Source organism: Enhydra lutris, unplaced genomic scaffold, assembly GCF_002288905.1.
Source record: "Enhydra lutris kenyoni isolate GAN:26980312 unplaced genomic scaffold, ASM228890v2 scaffoldscaffold4, whole genome shotgun sequence".
NCBI classification, from domain to species: domain Eukaryota; kingdom Metazoa; phylum Chordata; class Mammalia; order Carnivora; family Mustelidae; genus Enhydra; species Enhydra lutris.
Window position 1 is genome coordinate 35,249,475 of NW_019154088.1, and position 26,482 is coordinate 35,275,956.

The 26,482-nt window shown below is 36.2% G+C and overlaps 1 protein-coding gene across 1 annotated transcript in view; it reads right to left on the reverse strand.

Annotated features, from left to right (window-relative positions):
- LOC111140618 (solute carrier family 25 member 21) overlaps nt 1-26,482 on the reverse strand; it is a 504,394-nt gene that overhangs the window by 211,212 nt on the left and 266,700 nt on the right. The window lies entirely within an intron of this gene.

Genomic DNA, 26,482 nt, shown 5'->3' on the forward strand with positions numbered 1-26,482 from the left:
CTGGCTGCATGTTACAGTCCACAGTTCAGTTTGGCATCGCATCTTGCACAAAAGTATATCCCAAACCACTTTACAGAAGTGAAATTTCCCTTCTCAAGCCAATATATGCTATACATTACAGAACAGCTGTGTGCAAACATTGCCTCATGGGGGGAAGAAAAAACTCAAGGCATTAGGTCATGAGATGAAAATCCAAAGGAGAACGTAGGAGGCATGGACCAGTAGGGCAGAAAGGAGAGAGAGAGGAAACAATGATAGGAAAGGAAACACATTATTTTGCAAGATTTAGAAATGAATCTGTGATAAGCCTAGAGACATCACACAATCGAGAGTGAGACAATCTGTTACATGATCCAAAGGAGTAACAGCAGAAGTTAAACAAAAAAATTATGAAGTGAAAGCTGAAAAACTTTCACGTGGCAGTATAATTATATAGGATCGGTAATTTCAACAATATGGGATAAAGGCAATAAAATGATATATTTTGAGATAATCTGGATTATGGTAAATTATTACCTGAAAATGTTAGGGATGAGATGTACTGTGAAAGCTATTTCATAAACACTATACATAAATTGTGTATTTTAAAATAAATAGAATTTTGTAAAATATGCTTAATACAGAGACAAACCAATTAGGCTACATTCTTTCAGAATCTTGCCCGGCTTTAAGAAACTATAAAATGTTCATTTTTATTTTTGAGTCCTAGAAGTAGCAGCTAGTAGGGAAATGTACTTAACAAAGGATGACAGAGAGACTGCTGTACTTAACCTGGATTCCTAATACCAAATTCTGCTTTTAAACTATATAAAAATTTTTATGTAGAATGACCCTCAAGAAATTTTTTTTTTTGCTATTTATATTTCCTATCATTTAAATAACATTTAAATATTTTTTAAAAATTCAAATTATCCATTTTGGGGTTCACTTGAAGCTTAAGTTTCTATTTCAAGTATCATCCAGACAGCAAATTAGCCTTCCATACACTGTGCGCATCAAGAACATTATTTAACTTCCATGAACTCCAAGATTATCCATTTAACAACAGGTTTACATAATTCATTACAAGTTATGCACTTCTGTTAAGGGGATATTCTCTTGAGTACTGGAGTTGTCCACATAACAATATGATTAACTCTGTATCCCGTGATACAGCTGTTCATGTTTGGCATCTGCTCATTTAAATTTGGCAAGTATCACATTTTACATGACGCATATAACGCTACGTATGAAAAGTGAAGAAATCAAATCCGTAATGTATTATTTCCCAAAATATCTGGAAATACTGTATACTCAGTTGGGTTATAGGCAAATTTGGTATGTCTGGCCTTTAAAGGATATGGAAGATTACACAGATGATCATTGATTCTGGCAGCATAACAGGGGTTTATTAATGACTGATATGCATGAAGATTTCCACTAAACTGGGTATGATTAGGTTTTCCTTTACTTTCTTTCTTTTTTAAATTTTATTTATTATTTGAGAGAGACAGAGATAGAGACAGAGCAAGAGTAGGGAGGAGAGGGAAAAGCAGGCTCCCCGCTGAGCAGGGAGCTCATTGTGGGGCTTGATCCCAGGACCGCAGTGAGGCTAAGGCAGATGCTTAACTGACTGAGCCACCCAGGCACCCATTTCCTTTATCATCTTACATATGTGGTATTTTTTTTAAAAGCCATGCTACCTGAAAAAAAAAATCCCTGTGTCTTAGAAGGAAAATCAATTGGCTTTTCAGGAATTTTAGTACTACCACATATGTTTATTTTTATATTAAGAATGATGATAGAATAAAGGATCCTCCTCTACATGTTCATCTCCCCCATAAGCTCAGCTCAGAACAAAAAGCAGAACAACAGAATGGTTAACAGTGTTGGATGCAGAGTCAGAATGATAATCTCTCTTTTTTTTTTAAGATTTTATTTGTTTATTTGACAGAGAGAGATCACAAGTAGGCAGAGAGGCAGGCAGAGAGAGAGAGAGAGAGAGAGAGAGAGAGAGAGAGAAGCAGGCTCCCTGCTGAGCAGAGAGCCCAATGCAGGACTTGATCCCAGGACCCTGAGATCATGACCTGAGCCGAAGGCAGCGGCTTAACCCACTGAGCCACCCAGGTGCCCCCAGAATGATAATCTTGATTTAGCAATGTCCTTATCTGTGTGATGGGAGGTAAAAACTGTATTGACTTCAGCGCTTAGCACAGTGCCTGACATATGACATATTGTTGCTATTACTATTTGTAACTCTGAGATTTCTCAGATAACCCTGAGAAGAGACTTCCAGAGACTATGGTGACGAGGATTCCAGCTGCACTGCCAAGGTCATCCTCCCCAGTTCCAGCCACATCTTAGAGGCCAGCCATCCTAGGGATGATGGCATGGTTGGGATAGCAGATGACTCTTCAGCCTGAGAACACACTGTTCTGTTGGCTGCTGTTTCAACTGTGCCTTTCTCTAAAGAAGGAAGTGTCATGTAGTAGAAACACACACACACACACACACACACACACACACACATACACACACTCACACACACTCCTGTGGAAATCTCTGAGTTCTGTATCAAGTTTCACAGATCACTGATTCCAGGGGTTCTTAACCTGTGGTTGAACTTTGGAAAGAGGAAGATGTCCATGAATTCCTAGAAATGATATGCTAAATTTTTCTTTTTTAGTGTTCATTTTTATGTTAAGAGAAATCCATGACTTTCAACAATTTCTCCAAAGGTTCTGTGTCCTTAAATAATCAGGAACCACACTCATCGAGCTTCAATTTCTTCCTCTATAAAATGGGAATAAAAGTAATGGTCCTACTGGCCTTACAGGGTTGTTCTGAGGGCCCATGTAAATAGAGTCTGAAAAACCATAAGTCATCATTGTAGAAGCATTTGCTATTCCTAACTTCGCTGCCCCCCCCTTTTTTTAAAATCAGTTTGTGTGGACAGTTCTGATTACACAGTGTCATCCACAAGGAACTCAAAATGTTCTAACTACTTTTTGAAAACCATGTCATATCTTGCCCAAGCAGTAAGCATTGAAAAGAAGACTGAAGCACTACCTCCAGAAAATAGTCTACAGATGTGTTTTGTTCAGTTCACATAGTGTTCTTTCGGAAATGAATGGGTTGTCAACATTTAGACATCAGAAGTTTTCACTTAAAAAAAATCAGATTTTAGGTTACTTTAAAAACGGAACTATCTGGCATCCCTGAGTCACCTTTCTGGAAGACAACAACCAGCTTGAGCTGAGTTCAGGGACATGTGTGCTTCCTGTATCCCCAAAGTCAATCTGGCTTTCCTACTTTCCTCCTCTGGCCACACAATTGTCCCTAGCCTATTGATGTGAAGTCTAAATCTTAATTGAGTATAATCAATCTGCTTTGGAAATATATAAAATAAGGTGTCACCTCTCCTCTTTTTTCTTAGAAAGATCTTTTAAACTTCAAATGTAGAATATTTAGAATACACCTTCAGGCAATTAAGAAGAAAGTGTCTATATTTTCCACATACGTTGCTCTTTCTGTTAGCAAATTCTTACCCTTTGAAAGAACATTCTCTAACAGGAATACTGAAGGGCAAGCAAGACCCATGACATGATTATAAGATCCAAGAGAGGCAAGTGATGTGACTGGGGAAAAGCTGTTAAGTTTACCAATGGAAAGTCATGACCCTGAGTCATAATTTGAGCTTCCACAAATCAATAAGTATGGAGCAATAAATGGACTGCTAACCTATCATTTGGGAGAACTTGAAATGAATCATCAGCTCAAAGAGCCTCTTAATTTTGACCTGAGCAAAAATGTCAGTTTTAAGAATAAGAAAATTGTGAAATATAGGAAGATGTTTGTTTCCCTTAAATTTCATAGGTTATAAGAGATTTCATAAGACTGACTTTCCTCTGGAACTTAGAAGGAGGAAGAGCCACTAGGAAAGTTAAAAGTGCATGGTGAATCAACAGATGAATGGATAAAGGAGATCTGATAATATATCAGATCTTACACATATATACAATTGAATATTACCCAGCCATCAAAAAGAGTGGAACTGGGGCGCCTGGGTGGCTCAGTGGTTTAAGCCGCTGCCTTCGGCTCAGGTCATGATCTCAGGGTCCTGGGATCGAGTCCCACATCAGGCTCTCTGCTCAGCAGGGAGCCTGCTTCCCTCCCTCTCTCTGCCTGCCTCTCTACTTGTGATCTCTCTCTGTCAAATAAATAAATAAAATCTTTAAAAAAAAAAGAGTGGAACCTTGCCATTTGCAACAATGTGAATGGAACTATAGGGTATTATGCTAAGGGAAATTAAGACAGAGAAGGACAAATACCGTATGATTTCACTCATATGTAGAATTAAAGAAACAAAAGAGATGAACATAGGAAAAGTGAAGGAAAAATAAGATGAAAACAGAAAGGGAGGCAAACCATAAGAGATTCTTAACTGTAGGAAAAAAAACTGAGGGTTGCTGGAAGGGAGGTAGCTGGGGGGATGGGGTAACTGGGTGATGGGCATTAAGGAGGGCAGTTGATATAATGAGCACTGGGTGTTATATGCAACTGATGAGTCACTAAATTCTACCCTGGAAACTAGTGATATGGTATATGTTACCCAAATTGAATTTAAATAAAACATTTTAAAAAGAAGAAAATGCATTGTGAAAAATTAAGGATTGGGAAATTCTTGATTTTTTTTAAAGATTTATGTATTTATTTATTTATTTGAGAGAGAGAAAGAGAGGGAGAGAGCAAGGGAATACAGGCAGTGGGAAAGAGCATACTCCCTGGGAGCAAGGAGCCGGATGCAGGGCTGGATTCCAGGACCCTGAGATCACGATCTGAGCAGAAGGCAGACGCTTAACTGACTGAGCCATCCAGATGTCCCTTGATATTCTCCTTTCTAAACAAAATATTCTGTTATGTTTTTAAGGGCTCCCAAATAATGAATAGGCTGCTACAGATTACAATAAAGAAGGGAAAAAAATGCTACCAGGAAACCCACTTAGATAGGATTAGAATGGACTGCTTTTCAAAACCATTCTTAGATGCTGGTCCAAGATTATTTGCTCTAAGGAATACTCTATTCTTTAAAAGTGTTGATATTGACATTAGAATTTTGGTTTAAAGAACTCTGTATCAGCTACATAGACCTGTGAAAGATTTCAAGATTTATCAGTCATTACCAAACTAAAATCAATGATCCAACATTGATTTTTTTTTATCTGCATTCCCATGTTTATTGATGCATTATTCATAATAGCCTAGACGTGGTAAATAATAGAATATACATTCAAAAGATGACTGGGTAAAGAAACTGTGATTATATATACATATATAATATGTATATATATAATGGAATACTACTTACTGCTTACCCTTCAAGGAGGAAGTTTTCCAATATGAGGAAACGAATCTTAGGGAAATTATGCTAAGCGGCATAAGCCAGAATAGCACATACTGCACGAATTAACTTATAGAAAGCATCAAATATAGTCACATTTTAGAATCAAAAGTGGGAGTTGGTTTGCAAGGGTGGGGAGGGTGAGGGAAAAGGGTAGTTGTTACTCCATGGAGGAAGAGTTTCAGGTAAGCAAGATGAATAATATCTTACAGATGTGAGGTACACAGGATCCCTATAGTAAATAATTGTGTTTTGTACTGTTAAAAATTTGATAAGGGTGTAGATCTCATATTGTTTTTACCACAATAAAATCAAATTTGAAATAGAATCAAATACAAAAAATAGACTAGAAAAATATAAAAATAAATATGTATTTATAGTAAAATATAATTGGATATAAAATAAATATAGTTGGATCATGCACCATCGTAAATGTTTCGGCAAAAGCAATGTGGTGTAACAGGCTATCCATTCGAATAGTATGGCCTGTAGGAAGTTTTTCTAAACCTAATTGCAGGGGCCATTTGGGTTAGAGCAAGGTTGCACTGTAAATCTGCCATTCTTAGAGGGCCAACTTTCTCGATGCATATTGAACCAATATTCTTGCTATGAAACCGTGTAAGCTAGATTCTGTGCCACTATAGTAAAATGCTCCTCAATAAACTTGTTTTCACAAAAAGTTTGCCCACTCATGTGTCCCAAAGCTGTTGTAATCTTCATTGTCAAGGCTGATCTAATAGCAGGGACATTAGTCTATTTCTTGACATGTTTAAAGTTCTCTAATGAATAAAGCTAACAGCTATGGCTGCTTCAACTGTCACTTGACTACCCCGGAGGGATTTTCTTTTCTTTTTCTTTTTTTTCTTTTTGTCTTTAAAATTGGCCTCCTAGTTTGTTTTTAACTACCTTGTGCACAGAGGTCTGAAGGGGAAAGCAGATCAAAGATCAGCTCGCAACATAAAAAGCAGCTGTAGTTAATTAAAGGCAAATGAAGGACATCTGACCAGATTCTTTATGAGCCGCCTTGTCACACATTCAACAGTCTATAATCTCTCTGACCTTGTCCCTTGGTCCTGAACTGTCGCCAAACCTGAGAAATGGTTATGTCTTGAATTATATTCGAATTAAAAAAATGGTAGGAATGTTCAGGGTGCGACTTAGGAAGGAGTAAGGGATGTGGAAGAACACACAAAAGTGGAGTCACCTGGGGTAGGGAGAAGCCACCTGGAGTCTCCCTTGTAAAGTGGGGAGTCTTTTCCCACACTGAAAACTCAAGTGTTATAAAGATGTAGAGGGAGATAATCAGATCATAGAAGGTAACATTTGAGAGGTGAAATACAATACTTATTCTGCTATGATTTGAGAGAGAATGAGGTAAAAATAATCTTTTGGTATCCACTATTTGACTTTGTAAAAAATTTGTAATTGTTTTTATTTCTTAAATGTGACTAAAATTTAAATAATGCAAATAAAACTATTTTCTTCTAATTTTGAAAGCAATACATGTTCATTCTAAATACTTGAAAGTCCCAGAGACATCTAAGAAAAACAAATAAAATTACCCCAAAATCCAGCCTCTTGAGAGAATCCTGTTAAGATTTATATTTAAATCAAAAGAAAAAAAGTTGAGTGCATACTACCAAAAAATCAGTGAAGTTGCACAGTGCCTGTTTGTGGACGGCCAACATGCCTACAAGAGCATTGGTGATGAAATGGAAGGTGTGGGTTCTGGCAAGTCAATGAGCTCTATTGGCATCTTGGAAATGGCTGTCAGGGCCTGCATTGGCCCCTTAAAAATGCATTGCCCACACAGATAAAAGAAAAGCCACTGCATTCTCTTTGGACCCCAGAGTGATCAGATAGCTTGTGTTTCTGCCTGTTAGCTTGTTTGCTGTAGACCCAGAATGGCACAGTTCATGCCCCAACTTCCACTTTCTCTTGACTGAAGGTTGGGGATTATAGGAAAGAATCATGGTGCCTAGGTGGCTCAGTCAGCTGGGTATCTGACTCTTGATTTCAGTTCAAGTCATGATCTCAGGGTCCAGCACTGGCTCTGTGCTCAGTGTGGAGTCTGCTTGGGATCTCTCCCTCTCTGTCTCTCCCTCTGCTCCTTCCCCTGTTCTCTTTCTCTCTCAATAAATACATAAATAAAATATTTTAAAAATGATTAAGAATCTACCTTTATAGGGAGGGGAAAATGAAGCAAGACAAAACCAGACAGGGAGACAAACCATAAGAGCTCTCAATCTCAGGAAACAAACTGAGGGTTGCTGGAGGGAAGGGGAGTGGGAGGGATGGGTGGCTGGGGGATGGACACTCGGGATGGTGTGTGCTCTGGTGAGTGCTGTGACTTGTGTAAGACTGATGATTCATAGACCTGTACCCTTGAAACAAATAATACATTACATGTTAATTTAAAAAATATTAAAAAAAAGAATCTACCTCCAATGAGTATTTATTATGTACTTGGAGGTACAACAAAACAAAAAAATGTTAGTCAACATATAGTACTGAACATAATAAAAAATTAAAAAAAAAGAAATATAATAGCTAAAAGAAATTTTAAAATAAAATGCTAATATTATCCCACCAGAAAAAATCCATTAAATTTAAAAATCTATGCTCACTTTCCTTAGCTTACTCTTTATTCCAGCTTTCTTAAACATTAAGTATGCTATTATCAAGATTTTTTATGAAAATTTTATTAACCTTTGATTGGGAAAAGGTGTGTATTTCTTCCTAATGCAGTTTATAATTCATACTTACAGTAAGCTACCAACTAAAGACATTTGAAAAAAATTAAAATTTGAAAATAGGCTCAACTTTACAATGTAAGCAATGTACCATGTAATCACCAGGTTAACAAACATCTGAGAAGGAATGATACAGTAGACTGAAGGTTTTTGATTTGTTTTGAACAAACATGTCAGAATTAATGAACACAGAATGAGTGTTATCCTTTTCAAAATTGTCACCTTCACTGTCTAGAAATGCTAAAAAGGTACTGCCATGGTTTAAAGCATTTTTGAACTGTATGAGATTCCCTTGTACCTTTGGTATATAATTTTTAAAAATCAAAAGTTGTAATTTTGAAGACAGATTCAGTTTCTGGAAAGAACTGAGTAGCAGGTGCAGCCAAGAATGGTGAATGCAGAGGCTGATACCAAAAGCAATGTGGCCACATGAAATTAATCATTTTATATAAGACTAATTATTTCTGAAGAGAATTCCAAGAGTGGGTATCCATAAAATATTTCAACTAAGGCAGTCCTGAAATAAGCTACTAGTTAAAAGGGCGATATTCAATTGAGTGAATAAATTTCAATTTATTCTTCATTTTAAAAAGTATTGGTTTCTTTATATTCAACTTCAGAGTACAGAGAAATGAGAAAGCTTTGCAGTCTAATTTGGATTTGATTTGTTATTGAGGGATAGACAAGATATGGTTGGGAGAGTGAATTTTAGGGAAGTAGAATGATATGTAAAAAATGATGGGGGGGTGTCTAGGTGGCACAGTCAGTTAAACGTCCAACTCTGGATTTTGGCTCAGGTTATGATTTCAGGGTCGTAAGGTCGAGCCCATGTCCGGCTCCACACTCAGCATGGAATCTTCTTGAGTTTCTTTCTCCCTCTGACCCTCCTGCTTGTGCTCTCTCCCTCTCTGTCTCTTACTCAAATAAATTTTAAAAAAATGATGGTGGGTGCATAGAGAACTTTTAGGGCAGTGAAAGTATTCTTGTGATACTATAATGATGGATACATGTCACTGTATGCCTGTTATAACTCAAAGAATGTACCTCACCAAGAGTGAACCCTAAAATAAACTACAGACTTTGGGTGATAATGATGCATCAAGGTAGGTTCATCAGTTGTAACAAATGCACTGCTTCGGTGGGGTATGTTGATAATGGGAGGTGCTGTGTATGTATGTGTGGTGTGTGTGTCGGGGTGAAAGGTATAAAGGAATTCTGTACCTTTTCCTCCTTTATACTCTAAAAAATAAAGTCTATTAAAAAATGATAGTGGGAAAACACTGGCATTGATGAGAAGAAAGCATTAGAAGGCATTCCAGGCAAAGAATAAAAAAAGACTATAAATGAGAGAAGGCAAAGTTGCAGGAAATGAAAGGATTTCAGCACAGTGCTATCCAATAAAACTTTCTGCAATTATGGAAATACTTTATAATTTGTACTATCCAAATTGGTAGCCACTAGCCTCATGTGCTACTGAGCACATGAAATGTGGCTACTATGACTGAAAAAATGATTATTTTGTTTTTATTTACTTTAAATTAAATTGAATCCAAATAGCCACATGTGGATAGCAGATACCATTCTGGCTAGTGCAGGATAGAGCAGAGAGTGGGGATCCTGTGAGACAGAGATGCAGAGTTCCATAGGATATAGCTAGACACTGGAGGACCATTAGATTTATCCCAAAGAACATGAGAAGCCAATGAAAAGATCTAAGAGGGGGAGTAAGTAACATAATCAATTTATTTGCTTTTTGGCATCAGGCTACAATGAAAAGGATGGATTAGGGTTAGGATGATGGTTTGCATAGAGGCAGGGGCACCATGGAAAAGGCTGCTGGATCATCCAGGCAACAGATGCTATGATCCAAAAGGATGGAAATAGAGGAACCTGAGGGATATTTAGAAAGTGAAGAAAAGGATAGCTTGCATGTTAGGAATAAGGGAGGGAGAGGGAGAGATATATGAGACCTGAGCATGATGGATGGTGGTACGATGCACTGAAGAACAGGCCTGAGAAGATGACCAGTCCAGTTAAAGACACAATGAATGTGAGAATGTGAGAGGCCTGCTAGGCATCCAAGTGGGATGATACACATTTGCGAACTACACACATGTGGATTGTCCCTGAAGCCATGGGAGGGGATGACACCATCCAGGGTGAATCTGAAAGTGAGAAGAGGGACTAGGACAAAACCCCAAAGAATACCAATACCCTGACAGGATTCTTCTGCTTTTAAGTCAGTTTTATATTCATTCCTACATATTGTAGCAAACCATATTAATCTGCACGTGTTATCTTCTAAATAAAAAACCCAAGCTCACAGTCTCAGCACCCCATATCACCCCACAGTATTTGGTAATCTCTCCCCAACCCAGCCCCATTTTTAGGACACACTGACACATGAAAAATGTTATTTTACATTTTTACATTTTTTCATTCAGGGCACAATTTCAGATACAATAGAGTGACTCTAATGCAAACAAGAAAAACTGTTGGTAAGAGACTGTACTCGTTAAGCACGTTTTAGAAGAAGTTAATAAGAACACAGTCATCAAAAAGAAAAAAAAACCCGTAAGTGTTTCTCTCTCCTGTAAATTGGTTATTACTATATCTGGCAAGCCATGAAGTAAATTACTAACAATCACATCACAAAATGAGGGAATATACTGATTTTTTTAAAAGTGGAAGCATAATTCAAACTCTCCTAGCTAAATATAAAGGATGATGACATCCCGTTCCAGGAAACCGCAGTCTGCTTTATCAACAGTTTTTACTATGCAAATCAGAGCCTTCATGGAGGATGCCATTGCTCCTACTTGTGATCCAGAACTTGAGATCATGCAGGTAAAGGTATGCAAGTACTAGTCTCAATTCTTGAGGTGTATCAGATTGTCAAATGCTCTTATTTGAGGAAGCACAGCTAATAGATTAACTGAGATATTACTTACTGTACTTTAAATCATCAAAAAAACAGTAGGCAATCCAAGTATAAGTCTAGAGACCACAGGGTCCTTCTTCGGGTTTTCAGCTTCCTGCTGACTTTACAGGTATGAAAAAGAAGGTCTCAAAGTGTTGGGAGATGAGATATGGTGGGGGTAGTGACAGCATCTCATCTGTGTTTTCAGAGAGAGAACATGGCGGCAGAAACTACAATGCGGAAAGACTGAATTCATGAGCCCAGTTAGAAGACTCTTCCAGTAATGTGGATGAGAACAGATTAGTGCATGAAATTGGGAATTGGTACTGGGGATAGAGAGAGAGGGATTAAAGATATTTAGAAGCTGACTGGGAATTGAGAAATAATCGGAGATTATTAGCCGGGAGGAACTGAATAGATATTTTTGATCCCAGGAGGTAGCTCTAAAAATATTATTTCTTAGCCTCTTTTTGTGGTACTCTCCTAGAAGTATCCTGGAACTGTTAAAAACTCATTAGTAGCTTATTTTGGAATTACAGTAATTTCTTTTACTGAACAGCCCTGTCAAGTAGTTAATGATCTGTAAAACTCTGAACTGGGAAGAGCTCTTTAAATTAAATCAAAAATCCTTAAATCAAAGATCCTTTTATTGTATTTTGTAAATTCTGATTTGCTTTTCTAAATGAATCATACCTATCTTTCAGTGTGTGTTTTCTAGTCCCAGAACTGTGAGGAAAATATTATTAGTTTTCAATATGATCAAAGGGAAACCAAACTCAACCTGTTAGCTTTCTAAATATCAACATCCTATACTATACTATAGATTTTAAAAGCTCTAGTAAAACTAAGTTAGCAGCTGTCATGAAACTCTATTCCTAAGATGATATTTTTCCTATTACTGCTATTATTACTTTTACTAATAATAATTTCACTATTACTCTTAACTATTAACTATCATCACCACTACTGTTAAAACTGACTTACTTTATTAACTGCTCTTCTGTATTAGAAACTGTTGTACATTTTATGTGTATTAATTCATTAATTCCTTGCTGATGGTCATATTCACAACAGTCACATTTTCCCTACTTTATTAATGAGAAGACTGAGACACAGGGAGGAGAAATCAGTTGCCCAAGCTCCCACAATTATTAAAGAAGGAGCAGAGTTGGGATCCAACCCTGTTGCAGACTGTTACTTTGGCAGTCACCAATAAACCACACCTCCCACTATTCCTGTCCCCAGTGGAATGCCCTTTCACATTGACTCTAAGCTTGGCCACATGACTTATTTTGGATGATGAGACATTAGTATGTGTTATGTAAGCAGAGGCTTGAGAAGTCACTTCCCCACTGGTGTTTGCTATTTGGTATTTTTGGGATCCAGCTGCCATGTGCTAAAAGGCTAAGCCACCTGGAGAGGCCACTTGAAGGAGAACTGAGGCCCTCTAGTCTCAGCCAAGAGCCTGCACCAATAGCTAGCCAGGTGAGGGAGTCCTCTCCGCCATGGCAGTCCCAGCCACCATCAGACTGTGACTGCAGGAAAGACTCCAATCAAACCCAGTGGAAGAACTGCCTAAGTGAGTCCAAGCAACCCACAGAATCGTGAGAGGTGATGAAAAAGTTTACTGAGATGACTTGTTATACAGTAGTGAAAAAAAAAAAACCCACAAAATAAACCCCAATTAGATTATGCTCTTAGCCACTTTGCTATCCTGAGGAATCTTATCCTAAATAATCACTGGAGATAGATAAATAGATATACATATATATATATCTTATTGAGTACTTCTTTACTGAGTGCTTACTGTAGCTTTTTATGATTTTAAATCTCTTGTGTGGTATAATACATTACTTATAATTATAAATTTCTACCTTAAATCCAAAATATATCCTGGGAATTAAAAACTAACAAACTACTTATCCATTGCCTAGAAAGCTCAGTTTTTATCACAATAACCAATTTGTAGAAAGGATTAGACCTATTTCACTAACTCTGCTGAGGATTTATAACAGTACTGTTCACTCACTTCTTCAATCATTCAACAAATAATTAACATTTATTGCACAAATGTGCCAGTAACCATGTTAAACATTCTACATGTATTTGCTCCTCACAACCTCAAGGCTGAACGAGGGATGGGAATATATCAGAAACCATGCCAGAGGCCACAGCTGGTAAGTGGCAGAGCCTGGCCAGGCTCAAGTTCATCTAACTTGAATCCAAACTCTTCCCCCACATTCTGTTGCACTTGGTGTCACCATATAAGCAGCAGGCACTAATCAAATCCTAGTGGATTATGGCAGTTAAGGCCCTAGAATCCGACTGAAAGCATTACTGAATGAATATACAGTCTCATTAAAAAGGCATTCAAAAATGCCTATTTCTAGGTTCAATTTGAATTTATATAGTGTAAATTTAAGATAAATATATAGATTATTTTAAAATTAATTTATAAATGCAGATTAATGTTTAGTACATAAAATTCTTTTTTTTTAATGGGTGAAAGCTTGCCTATATGTTAAGTTGCAAAGATTTTAAGCCTCTGCTTAGCTAAAGTTAATGCTTAAATTGTTAGCTCAATCCTCTCCTCAGGCAGGAGTCCCCCTTGGACTATCCTAGTCAAGCTGGGTGCACAGGTTAGTTCTCACTTAATGTATCACAGTGAATTCTAATGTTTTATTCACCAATCTACCTCCTCATTCTCTTCCACTCACACTAGACCGTATGGACTTTCAGAACAAGAACTATTAAAAAAAAAAAAAAATCTATGCTGTCATATAGCATCTTTGGTGAAAGAATAAATCCCTGGGTAGAGGAAGCCCTCACTGCAATGTTTCTCCTTCCTCTCCCCAGCAGCCAGCCGCTGGGTGAGAAAACCCATTCATTATACTAAGAGATAATAGTGATAATGTAACTTTAAGTAATAATGTAATTTTAAGTAATTATGAAACAACGTTTTTGTTATCTTAAGTCATTTTTTTCCTTTTCCATTTCAAAAAATGTTTGACTTATATAATATGGGTTTAAGGACCAGAAAATGATACAAAAATTAAGAGAAATTCCTAACACAAAAGTGCTGTGTAAGCCTCTATATTGTTTTGATAGTTAACATCCAAAGCATATCTTGGGAAGAATAAACCCCTCACAGTAGAGGCAGAAGTAGTGATGTCTGAACTGACTTATGAATGATAAGAATGAGTTGTTTGAGTAGATGTTTATAATCCTTTCCACTATTAATGGTAGAAAAATAGGGATTAAGACATCGGAGTGCTTAACAGCACATATTAAGTATTAATGATCTTATATACTAAGCTAAATATTTAAACATGAATGGAAAGCACCACATGGGTATGTCGTTGATGGACATGGAAATTTAGAATCAGATAGGTCAGAATATTATGAATTATCACAATAAAGGAAAGCTTGAGGGGTATTCTAAGAAGGACCAACAGACTCCAAGAAATACTAGGCTTTTACGATATATGATTATGAAAAATCTTGCTAAGTCACATAATAAGAAGTCACAGTAATATGGGACAGTTGTAATTATATAAAGATTTCCTTTAATAAGCAACCTTTCCAAGGCAGATCTTCTACCTAAAAGCTAAATGCTAAATACCTCGACATTGGCAGAAGGTGAACAAGAACAAATGAATGTAAACTTTCTGAAAATCAGAAAGACTTTAAGGAAAACTTCCAGCTTAGAATAAATACGTGTTTAATTTGTTTCCAGATTCCCTTCTACTTGACTGGTTTTAATCACCATGACGAAAATTAATAAATGATTTGTCAGTGTTTAGGAGACAGTATCGTCTCCATCTGGTATATTGGAGGCTTGTGAAAACATTTTCCAGCACTACCCAGTGACAGAAAACACTGGTAAGGTAAGCTCTTGGAGCTGACATGCAGCAGTTGATTACTGATGGAAGCTACAGAAAAGGATGATTGATATAAACAGGCTCTGCCTGGGCTTCATGGCCTCATTACATTAAGCAGTGCTATTTCAGGAGACTTTTATATTTTAATTTCCAAGAGTCCATAGGGTAATGGATTTTTTTCTTCTTCTTGTTTGATCTTTGATATTTAAGACCAACTTCTGTGTTTTGTTTATTTTTTCTTCGCATTGGAAAAAGAACATAAAGTGAGTGACAACACATAATCAGGGCTAATTGGTATTTTTCAGAGGAAAAAAAAAAGAAAACACCTTTTATGATGAGCCAAATGCAAACATTTTACAAATAGGGTATCTTGCACCAAATAATCATGTCAGGGAAAAAAAATGGCTATGTTGCATGCATGGAAGTATTTGTTAGTTTCAAATTTAATCACAGCAAGTGGTTTTCATTTATATTTCCCTAAAATTTGGCTATTACACAAAGCAAGTACTTTAAAGGACTAAATGATTGTCTTCTCCCTGAAGGAAAGAAACTGAAAGTTGATTTCAAACTGAAAGGAATAATAGAGACAAAACATTTTAAATAAAAATAAATAAAGGGGGTAGGTAAACCATCCAGTGGCCTACTTGTTTAATGTAAGAAGATGATTTATGTTCTCTTTTTTTAAAAAAACTTACTATTTTTTCACTCTAGAAATGATCACAATGATGCAAGCTAACTATTCCTCAATATACTATCCAATATGTAAGGGTCTCCTTGCTGTACTGTTGGTAAGGTCTGTGTTGCCGAAACAGGTGATGACAGCAGTACTATTTTGTGTTATTTTAGCCGTCACTAGCCTTCCTAGTATTTTTCACCACTCCCACTTGCTGGCAGTATATCATGGCACAGTTTCAACAGAATTCTACTATGAGCTGTGAGCTAACTGGGAAATGTCAACATGTAAAGCCATGTCTAGAATTAACCTGTCTTTAACAAGGGCAAACTCCCACACTCTCTTCTCTCTCAAAACTTAATTACAGCAGAAGTACAGAAGAAGGGGTGGAGACAGTTGGAGGATAAGATGCTAGAGACAATTCTATAACCCAAAGATAAGATATATCACGCAAAATCCACCATGAACATTTTCTTATGGAACTAGAAAATAATATGGTTCAACTTGTCAGAGAACAAACTCTTCTAATTAAGAACCACATAGCCATCTGAGTAAGACTATCTCTCCAAAGTGAAAGGATCATGTCCTTCAGCTTATTGTAATGCATACCATGTCCCTTCTTCTGTGGAACATCTGACTTTAATTGAACAGCTATTGAGATTCCTGCTGTGACATCCTAGAAGTATCATCACACTTTGAGGAGTCAGCCTTGGCTGTGATCTGCCCCTTATCCCCTTTAATGACAAGAGATCAACATTCTATCTCAAACCAAGTTATACACTATATGATGGCTACTCTTAGCACTGCCCCATGCCTGTTGACCTTGAAAAATGACTGGTAACCATCAGACAAATCAGCAAAACCCCTGAAGGTCATGGCCCCTGTGTAACCTAATCAGCATCTCTAAATAATTTGTCAGAGTCAAGTTGAGAGTCACATACTCAAAAGACACTACTGCCTGCATATCTAAAACCTTTCTTGGATAAGAAGTGGATTTATAAGGATATCTGTGGAAAGACTATGGAAATAAAAAAAGAAATGTTAAAAACTTTGGTAAGATTTGAGAAAACAAAAAAATAAAAGGTGGTTTTCAGATTTAAAACAATTGATGAAAGCATTTCCTGATTCTCAGCAGTATGAGAAAATTTCACCAAGAAAAGAACAGAGATTTAAATTCTGGACTATTGTCAATACAAGTGGCCTCTGACAAGGCTAATAGCATCCTGGGGATCATAAAATGACATGAAAAAGAGCTCAGATGTTGTCTCATGAAATCATTTCTCATTCAAGCTGTTTATCCTTTGTCCTCTCATAAATTAATGTATTTTAAACCCCACCATCAAGGAGAATAAATATAAGAATTCCTCATTCTTTCTTGCACATGTACAGTTCAAAGCTCCTCACACTGTCCTAGCACAAAACAAACAAAACACAATGTATTTCCAACATAGTTTTGATTGAGGCACCAATCAAAACTATAGTTAAATACACTATTTAACAATTGTGGATGATGTGAATATGTTGGTGGGGTCCACTAAAACACGTAAGGAGGTGCTATCTAAACATAGGCTATAATGGCATTAACTGTGAGTTTGGTTTAAATTATATAAATTTAAAGTTCAGTTAATTTTGAAAGGATGGGCACAGACTCTGACAAAATTAAGGTCATCACCTTATAACTACTACCTCTGAACTCCTGACTTCCAGATCTATTATACTTAGATTTGATCTCTCAATGGCTGAGAGCCAGCTTGTAAATTACCTCCTGGGCAGTTCCACCTGAATGGTTCTTGGGCACCTAAATCTCAAGCTGACCAGAACAGAATCTCTCATCTCTCTTCCCAGCCCCACCACTAACCTGCTCCCCCTCTGATTCCCGCCATCCATCCTGCATGCAATAACGTAGATCAGAAGCCTCATCTTTAGCCTAGAAGCCCTCACTTCCAAGCAGTCTCTAAATCTTGGGATTCCTCTTTGATTTCTCTTAAATCTCGTCCCTTCTCTATTTTTAGTGTTTTTATCAATTGTCAGGCCTTCCTTGTTTCCTGGCTGGACTTTAACAGTATTTCTACTATGGCTCTTTCTGCCTCGTGTTTCTCTTCACTCTTCAGGCATATCTGATATTGATGGTCCACTGCTTCAACTGGTTGCCCACTACCCAGAAGACAAAAATTCATCTAAACCCTTTCTTTTTGTCCAGAACTTCACTTCCAATGTTCAATTCTGTTTCCTTGGTGTACTTCCTACTTTCTGACCCTGGAAAAGTAACTGCACAACCTGTTTGACCCTGGCCTTCTGGACACCAGGGGTCGGGATGCCCTGCTTTCCTTATCTGTCTTTTGAATGCCCCTGGGCATCTCTAAACAGAGAAGAGTTTCTTTTCCACAGTTTCTTATTTATATCTTGTTGTGTACAATAATTGTACACATATATATTCTTTTTCCCACCAAAATGTAAGCTCCTCAAAAAATAATCCATTCACTGTTCATACCTCTCTCCTTAGCATCTATCATAATGCACAGTGCATAGGAGGCAATTTAATAATGTTGAAGAGTAAATAAACAAATGAAGCAATAAAGCACTGAAAGATGCTTGACTTCTTGGATTCAAAGCCGTACAAATAAGATGGAAAATACAGAGGAAAACTAATGGCATTATGTACAGTTCCTAGTCAAACGTTAGTTAAATATTATTTAGTTATATATTATTTATAAGGAAGAAAATGGGGGTGAGCCCAGGTGGCTCAGTTGGTTAAACTTCTGACTCTTTATTTCAGCTCAGGTCATGATCTCAGGGCCGTAAGGTCAAGCCCTGGGTCAGGCTCTGTGTTCAGTGGGGAGTCTACTGGAGAATGTCTTTCTCCCTCCTTCTCTCTCTGCCCCTCCCCCTGCTCACACTCTCTCTCTCTCTCAAATGAATAAATAATGAATAAATAAATCTTTAAAAAAAAGAAGAAAACTGAGTCCCTAGCAAACATAATGCTAATTATATAAAAAGCCAGAGGTACCTTGTATTGTATTATTAGTAGAAAAAATTAAAAATACTTACAGATAAAGGTAAAGTTCCAGGAAATGTAGATTTCATTTTCAGTGACAACCTGACTAGAAGCAAATTAAATGTTCTCACTGAAAAACTGAAACTGGCATCATCATCCTATTACTATTTGCCGTTTCATGATTATAAGTGTTTTCAGGGTCTGAGGCAAGTGGTTTGGCATCACTTGTGTGTATGAACATCTACTTCGTTTAAGGCACTAGACCTTGGGGAAGGGACAAAGACTCCTATGTGACTGTGATGCAGAAGTACATTCTCGAAAAAGAAATAAAATGCGAAGCTCCACAAGTTCCTTAGTTCAGGCCAGCTTTCTTATTGCAGAAGATTTACTATAAAGATTGAGCTTAAAAAGTTGCAAAAAATCTTAACATCAGTATAGCAGATGTTAGACATACTCTGAGCTCCAGATGTCCACAAACAGCCTTGCTACACTTAGTCAGACCCATGGGTCACCCACCCCAGAATCACATGTCTTTATAGAGATCAAGGGACGATTGTAGGATGCCATGGTTTTCCTTCAAAATGCCAAACTCAACCTGATAAGCAACTATTTCTCAAACATCCCCAGTTTCCTAAATAACTTACTGAAAAGCTATCATCCTCAAGTTGATTTAAATCCTTCCTGAAAAACAAAATTTACTACAGACTCCCGATCTGGACCTAGGGAATTGGCTGGACTTGAATCAGAATTGTTTTCAGAACCGTAGGATGAGAAAGCCCGACACAGAGGACTTTAAGGGGATTTCACCAAGGGCAGGGAAATACTGTCCACAATAATTGTGTAAATCTAGAGCCATTTTTAGAAATCACCTTCAGTTTAATATAAATAAATTTCATATTTTCTCATTGTAAATGACCAGAAACTAACATAACTGTAAAAGTAGAAAAAAATGCAGAAGCTGTAACTTTGTCACACATCTTTATTACCTTTAAAAATAACTAATGAAAAACATTCACCAAAAAAAAAAAAGAAACACCAAATGGTGGGGAAGAAAAAAGAAGCTGTAAAGGGAAAAGCCACAAGATCCTTTTAAGTGTAAGACACATAAATTTTTCTTTCTCTTTCTCTTTTTTTTAACTACCCTCCTCTGTGAAAAAAGGTTTTATGTGATCAGTCAGAACTTCTAGATAGTAACTAAAACAGAGGGAAAAGAATGGTAAAAAGAGGTAGAGTCCAACCATCGAGACCAAAGCAGAGTTCATGTTCTTCATATCACTCCTAGAAATACTTATCTCAAAAAGAAAAGAAGATAAATTTATCAGCTGTAAAACCTCAGATGTTAAAGTCCTCTCTAAATCTTCTTAAACCAAAATTCTTTACAAAATCCACTTTGGCATCAGATACAATATCTTACTTTAAACTGCTTCAGAGTGAGATTTAAACAGCTACTTCCATGTTAAAAATTAGTGAATTACTTATTAGGTTGTATCTTCCTTAGCTTTCTTTATCCATGTTTAAACATAACATATTTATGGAGTCATTTTTTTGGATAAAAATTTTCATCCATGTTTAGAAATACTGAATTAATTCTAACTAAATTTTACTTTTGTATTAATACTTGCTAAGAGGTATATCAAACTGACATTGAAGTAATATACCACTACAGGGTCAGGATTTCACAATGGCATTTCCTAAGTCCAAAGCAATTTCTCTATCTCCTGAAATTTTAAAATTCCTTCATGATATTCCTGACATGCAATGGGAGAGCTATATGGAGATATATATATATCTATATATATATCTCCAAAGACTTGAAATATCTAAGTACTGAATTTTTGGTAATTATGCAGGAGGCCAAAGAACAGATAGTAGGAATTTTAATTGAATCAGAGGTATACACTCGATTTGCAATCAGGATGTTTCCTTACTAAAGACCACAGACCAAATATTATATCACATACTTAAAGACAGACAAATAATAGTGATGAATAAAAGTAAAGATCTTGCCAATGAATTTCATTCTCTGTAAGTAAAATTACACTACCATAAAAGCTGTTATTCTGTATAGATGTCCTGAAGATATTTTGTTTTGTCAGTTCTGCAAACTTTTCTTTTCTGATTGCTAATTTCAACTCTGGAAATCAGTCAAATAAATACAAATACACAAAATGTGGCTGAAGAAGCAAGTTTAGAAGTTTTGTTGTATTGGGCAAGTAAACCAGTTAACATTTCTTCCAGATACTGTTAATTTAAAAACTTCACATTTTTTTGTTCCATTTATGATAGGGCAAATGTTCTTTAAACAATATATCTATATTACTACAGAGATAATCCATAAAAATTATTGATTTAGATAAAATAATTTTTGGTATCAACTAAATTTTAATATCAATAGGAAATTTAGAATTACAAAGTAAGCTCCATTTATAATTTTATGTTCATACACACATGGCAGGTATGTGATATAATTTTTTTTTAAATATGGGAGAGGGGTGGTCCGGGATGGTGGCACAGAAGATCCTGAACTCATCTCCTCCCACAGACACACTGAATATACAGCTACATATGAAACAATCCCCATTGAAGAAGACCTGAAAATTAGGTGAACAGCTCCTTCACAACAAACACTAAAAGAGATGGGTTGGAGAAGCAGAGATGTGTATGGTCTTGCCAAAAATCTCACCCCTGATGCAGTGACCCACAATTGAGAAACAAAGAGTTTCTCAAATCCAGAGTTTCTCCCTGAGAAATTAGGGGTTCATGCCCCATGTCAGATACTCCAACCCTGGGACCTGCAACAAAAAGATGAGCCTCCAAAACACCTGATTTTGAAAACCAATGGACTCTAGGGATGAGATACTTCTTTAAAGGGCTTGCCGATGGACTCACTCACCCAAGAGACCAGCACGAAGGGAGCAGTTTGAAAAATGCCCAGATTACATGTGGGAAAGATTCATTTGCTAATATTACAGGGTCTGCTAGAGGGGCAAGGGCCTGTTGGAACTCTGTCTGGGGAACAGAGGTGCTGGTAGGTATCATTTTTGCCTTCCTCCTCTACTTTGATAGCACAGGTGGACCCTGCACACGTGGCTCCTGGCCCTGTGCTTTTCTGCCACTGTGTGAAAGTGAGCAGGTATGCCCTGGCCCTGGCCCTGCACTTCCCATGGCCCCATGAAAGCCAGCGGGAGATACACAAAATAAAAAGATGTAAAATGTAACATCAAAAATAAAACACAGAAGGTGGGTGGTTAAAATGTAGAATTTTAGAATGTGTTCAAACTTAAATTGGCTATCCACTTAAAATAGACTGTTAATATATAGGATATTATATGTGATTCGCATGGTAACCACAAAGCAAAAACCTCTAGTAGATATACAAAAGATAATAAGAAAGGAATCTATGGATAACACTAAAGAAAGTCATCAAATCAGAAGGAAAAAGAGGAAGAGAACAAGAAAGCAACAGAGAGGAACAATAAAACAGCCAGAAAACAATTACTAAAATAGTAGTAAGTCCATACCTATCAATGATTACTTTAAATGTAAATGAACTAAATTCTTCAATCAAAAGACAGAGTGGCTGAATGGATTAAAAAAAATTGAAACCAGTTATATGCTGCTTATAAGATACTTTAGATGCAAATATGTACACAGACTGAAATTGCAGAGATTGAAAAAGATATTACAAGTAAACAGAAACCCAAACAAAGCTTGTGTGTCCATACTTACATCAGACCAAATAGATTTTAAAACAAAGATTGTAAATAAAAGACAAAGAAGGGCATTACATAATGATAAAAGGTCTATCCAACAAGAAGATATAATATTTGTTAATATTGATGCACCTAACATACAAGCACCTAAATATATATTACCAAATATTAGCAGACCTAAGGGGAGAAATTGACAGCAATACAATAGTAGGATTTCAATATTCCTCTCACACCAATAGACAGATCATCCAGACAGAAAATCAATATGGAAATATTGGCCTTAAAGACCATTAGACCAGCTGGACTTAACAGATGTGTACAGAACATTTCATGCAAAAGTAGCAGAATACACATTCTTCTAGTGCACATGAAGCACTTTCCAGGATAGATCAAATGTCAGGCTACAAAGAAAGTCTTCATAAATTTAAGAATACTGAAATGATATCAAATATTTTTTCTGACCACAATGGTATGAAACTAAAAATCAGTTATAAGACAAAAACAAACAAACAAACAAATCACAAACATGTGGAGAGTAAACATGATGCTACTGAACAACCAATGGGTCAATGAAGAAATCAAAAAAGAAAAAAAGTGCTTTGAGACAAATAAAGTGGGAAAATAACTACAATCTATGAAACACCACAAAAGCAATTCTAAGAAAGAAGTTCAGAGTGATATAGGTCTACCTCAAAAAAGAAAGAACAAAGAACAAAAAACCCTAATATAAACAATCTAACTTACAACTAAAGAACTCAGGAAAAAAAAGAACAAATTCCAAAGTTAGTAGAAGGAAGTAAATAATGAAGATCAGAGCAGAAATAAATGAAATAGAGACTAAGAAGATAACAGAAAAGATCTGTGAAACTAAAAGTTGGTTCTTTGAAAAGATATGCAAAACTGACAAATGTTTATCTAAACTCACCATGACAGAGAGAGGGCTTAAAAAATAAAGTCAGAAATGAAAAACAAGTTACAACTTATGCCACAGGAATACAAAAAGCATTTTAAGAGAGTATTATAAATAATTACATGCCAACAAATTGGACAATCTAGAAGAAATGGATAAATTCCTAGAAACACATAGTCTTCTAAGACCAAATCATGAAAAAATAGAAAATCTGAATAAACTAGTTACTAATAGGGACATTTAATCAGAATCAAAAACTCCCAACAAATCAAAGTCCAGGTCCAAACAGCTTCACTGGTGAATTCCAAAATTCACCAAAATTCCAAAAATTTCCTTCTCATTCTCTTCCAAAAAACTGAAAAGGAGGTAATGCTTCCACACTCATTTTACATGGTCAGCATTACCTTGATACCAAAACCAGAAAAAGACACCATACATACACACACACACACACACACACACACACACACACACACACACGCATGCATACACAAAATCACAGACTGTGTCCCTGATGAACACAGATGCAAAACTCTTCAAGACAATATTAGTAAACTGAATTCAACACACTGTAAGGACCATAAACTGTCATCAAGTGGGACTCATTCCAGGGATACAGGATGATTCAACATCTGCCAATCCATCAACATGATATACCACATTAGCAAAAATGAAGGATACTAGTCATATGATCATTTCACAAAATTCAACATCCATTTGTGATAAAAACTATCAAAAAAGTAGGTGTAGAGGAACATACCTCAAAATGATAAAGGCCATGTATGACAAGCCTACAGCTAACATCATATGCTATAACAAAAAACTGAAAGCTTTTCTTCTAAGATCAGGAACAAGACAAGGATGTCCACTCTTACCATTTTTATTCAACATGGTATTGGAAATCCTAGCCAAGCAATTACACAAGAAAAAGAAATAAAAGTTACCCTTTATTTTTTATTATTTGTCTGGTTTTTGTATCAGGGTAATGTTGGCTTATTTGCAGATGACACAATTGTATACATAGAAAACCTTTGAGATTCTACCAAAAAACTATTAGAACCAATAAATTCAGTAAAGTTTCAGGGTACATAACTTTTATACATTTTTATACACTGATAGTGAACAATTAGAAAGAGAAATTAAGAATCCTATTTACAATTACATCAAAAAGAATAAAATACTTGGGAATAAATTTAACCAAGAAGGTGAAAGACCAGTACACTGAAAACTATGAGACAATAATGAAAGAAACTGAAGACACAAATAAATGGGAAGATATCCCATGCCATGGATGAGAAGAATTAATAATGTTAAAATATCCATATTACCCAACATAATCCACAGATTCAATGCAACCCCTATCAAAATTCCAAAGGCACTCTTCACAGGAATAGAACAAACAACCCTAACATTTGTACGGAACCACAAAAGACACAGAATTGCCACAGCAGTCTTTAGCTGGAAGCACCACACAACCTGATTTCAAAATATGTTTCATAGTTATACTAATTACAACAGTATGGTACTGGCATAAAGATAGACATATTGACCAATGAAACAAAAGAGAGAGCCCAGAAGCAAATCCATGCATATATGGTTAATTTATAGTAAAGTAAAGGTCAATTAATTTATAGTAAAGTTAAATTTACTTTAAAGTAAAGTAAATTTACTATGCAATAGGGAAAGGTTAGTCTCTTCAATAAATAGTGTTGAGAAAACTGAATCATCACATGTAAAAGACTGAAACAAGGCTACTGTCTTATACCATACACAAAAATTAACTTAAAATGGGTTAAAAACTTGAATGTAAAACCTGAAATCATAAAACCTACTAGAAGAAAACACAGATGATCAGCCCCCTGACACTGGTCTTGGAAATGGGATTTTGGATCTGACTCCAAAAGCAAAGACAACAAAAGCAAAAATAAGTAAGTGGGGACTACCTCAAACTAAAAAGTTTCTGCACAGCGAAAGAGACCATCTACAAAATGAAAAGTAAACCTTTCAACGGAAAAAAAGTATCTGTAAATCATACATCTAATAATGGGTTAATATCCAAAATATATGAAGAACTCATACACTCATCAATTGCAAAAAAAAAAAAAAATTCATTCTGATTTTTTTTTAAAGGGGAGGCAGAGAACCTCAGTAGACATTTTTCCAAAGAAGACACAGATGGCCAACAAGCACATGAAATGATGCTCAACATCACTAATTATTAGGGAAATGCAAATCAAAATCACATCACCACAAAGACAAGAAATAACAAGTGTTGGGACACCTGGCTGGCTCTGTCAGTACAGTATACAACTCTTGATCTTGGGGTTGTAGGTTTGAGCCCACACTGGGTGTGGAGATTACTTACACACAACATCTTAAAAGAAAAAAGAAATAACAAGTGTTGTCAGGGATGTGGAGTAAAAGGGGTCCTCATGCACTGTTGGTGGGAATATAAATTGGTGTATCCAGTACAGAAAAATATGTAAGTCCCTCAAAAAATTAAAAATAGAATTACATATGATCCAGTAATTCTACTTCTGGGTATTTACCAAAGAAAATAAAAACACTAATTCATTATGTTTTTATGTTTATTGCAGCATTATCTATAATAATCAAGATAAGAAAACATCCTAAGTGTTCATCAGTGGATGAATGGATACTTTGTGGTATGTGATATATATATTTATACTATATTTTACTATACTATGTGCACTATATAATATATATATACGGGATACTATGTAATAAAAAAAAAAGGGAAATGAAATATTTCCATCTGTTACAACAGGAATGGACCTTGAAGGTATTACACTAAGTGAGATAAGTCAGAGAAAGACAAATTTTATCTCACTTACATGTGCAATATAAAAAACAAAACAAAACAAATAAAACAAAACAGGGGTGCCGGGGTGGTTCAATGGGTTAAAGCCTCTGCCTTCGGCTCAGGTCATGATCCCAGAGTCCTGGGATCGGCCCCGCATCGGGCTCCCTGCTCAGCGGGGAGCCTGCTTCTCTTTCTCTCTCTCTCTCTCTTTCTCTGCCTGACTCTCTTCCTACTTGTGATCTCTGTTTGTCAAATAAATAAATAAAATCTTTAAAAAACAAAAATAAAATAAAACAAAACTCACAGATAAAGAGAACAGAATGGTGATTGCCAAGGGGAAGGGGGATTGTGGGATGGGTGAAATGGGTGATGGGAGTCAAGAGGTACAAACTTCCAATTATAAAATAAATATGTCATGGGGATGTAATATACA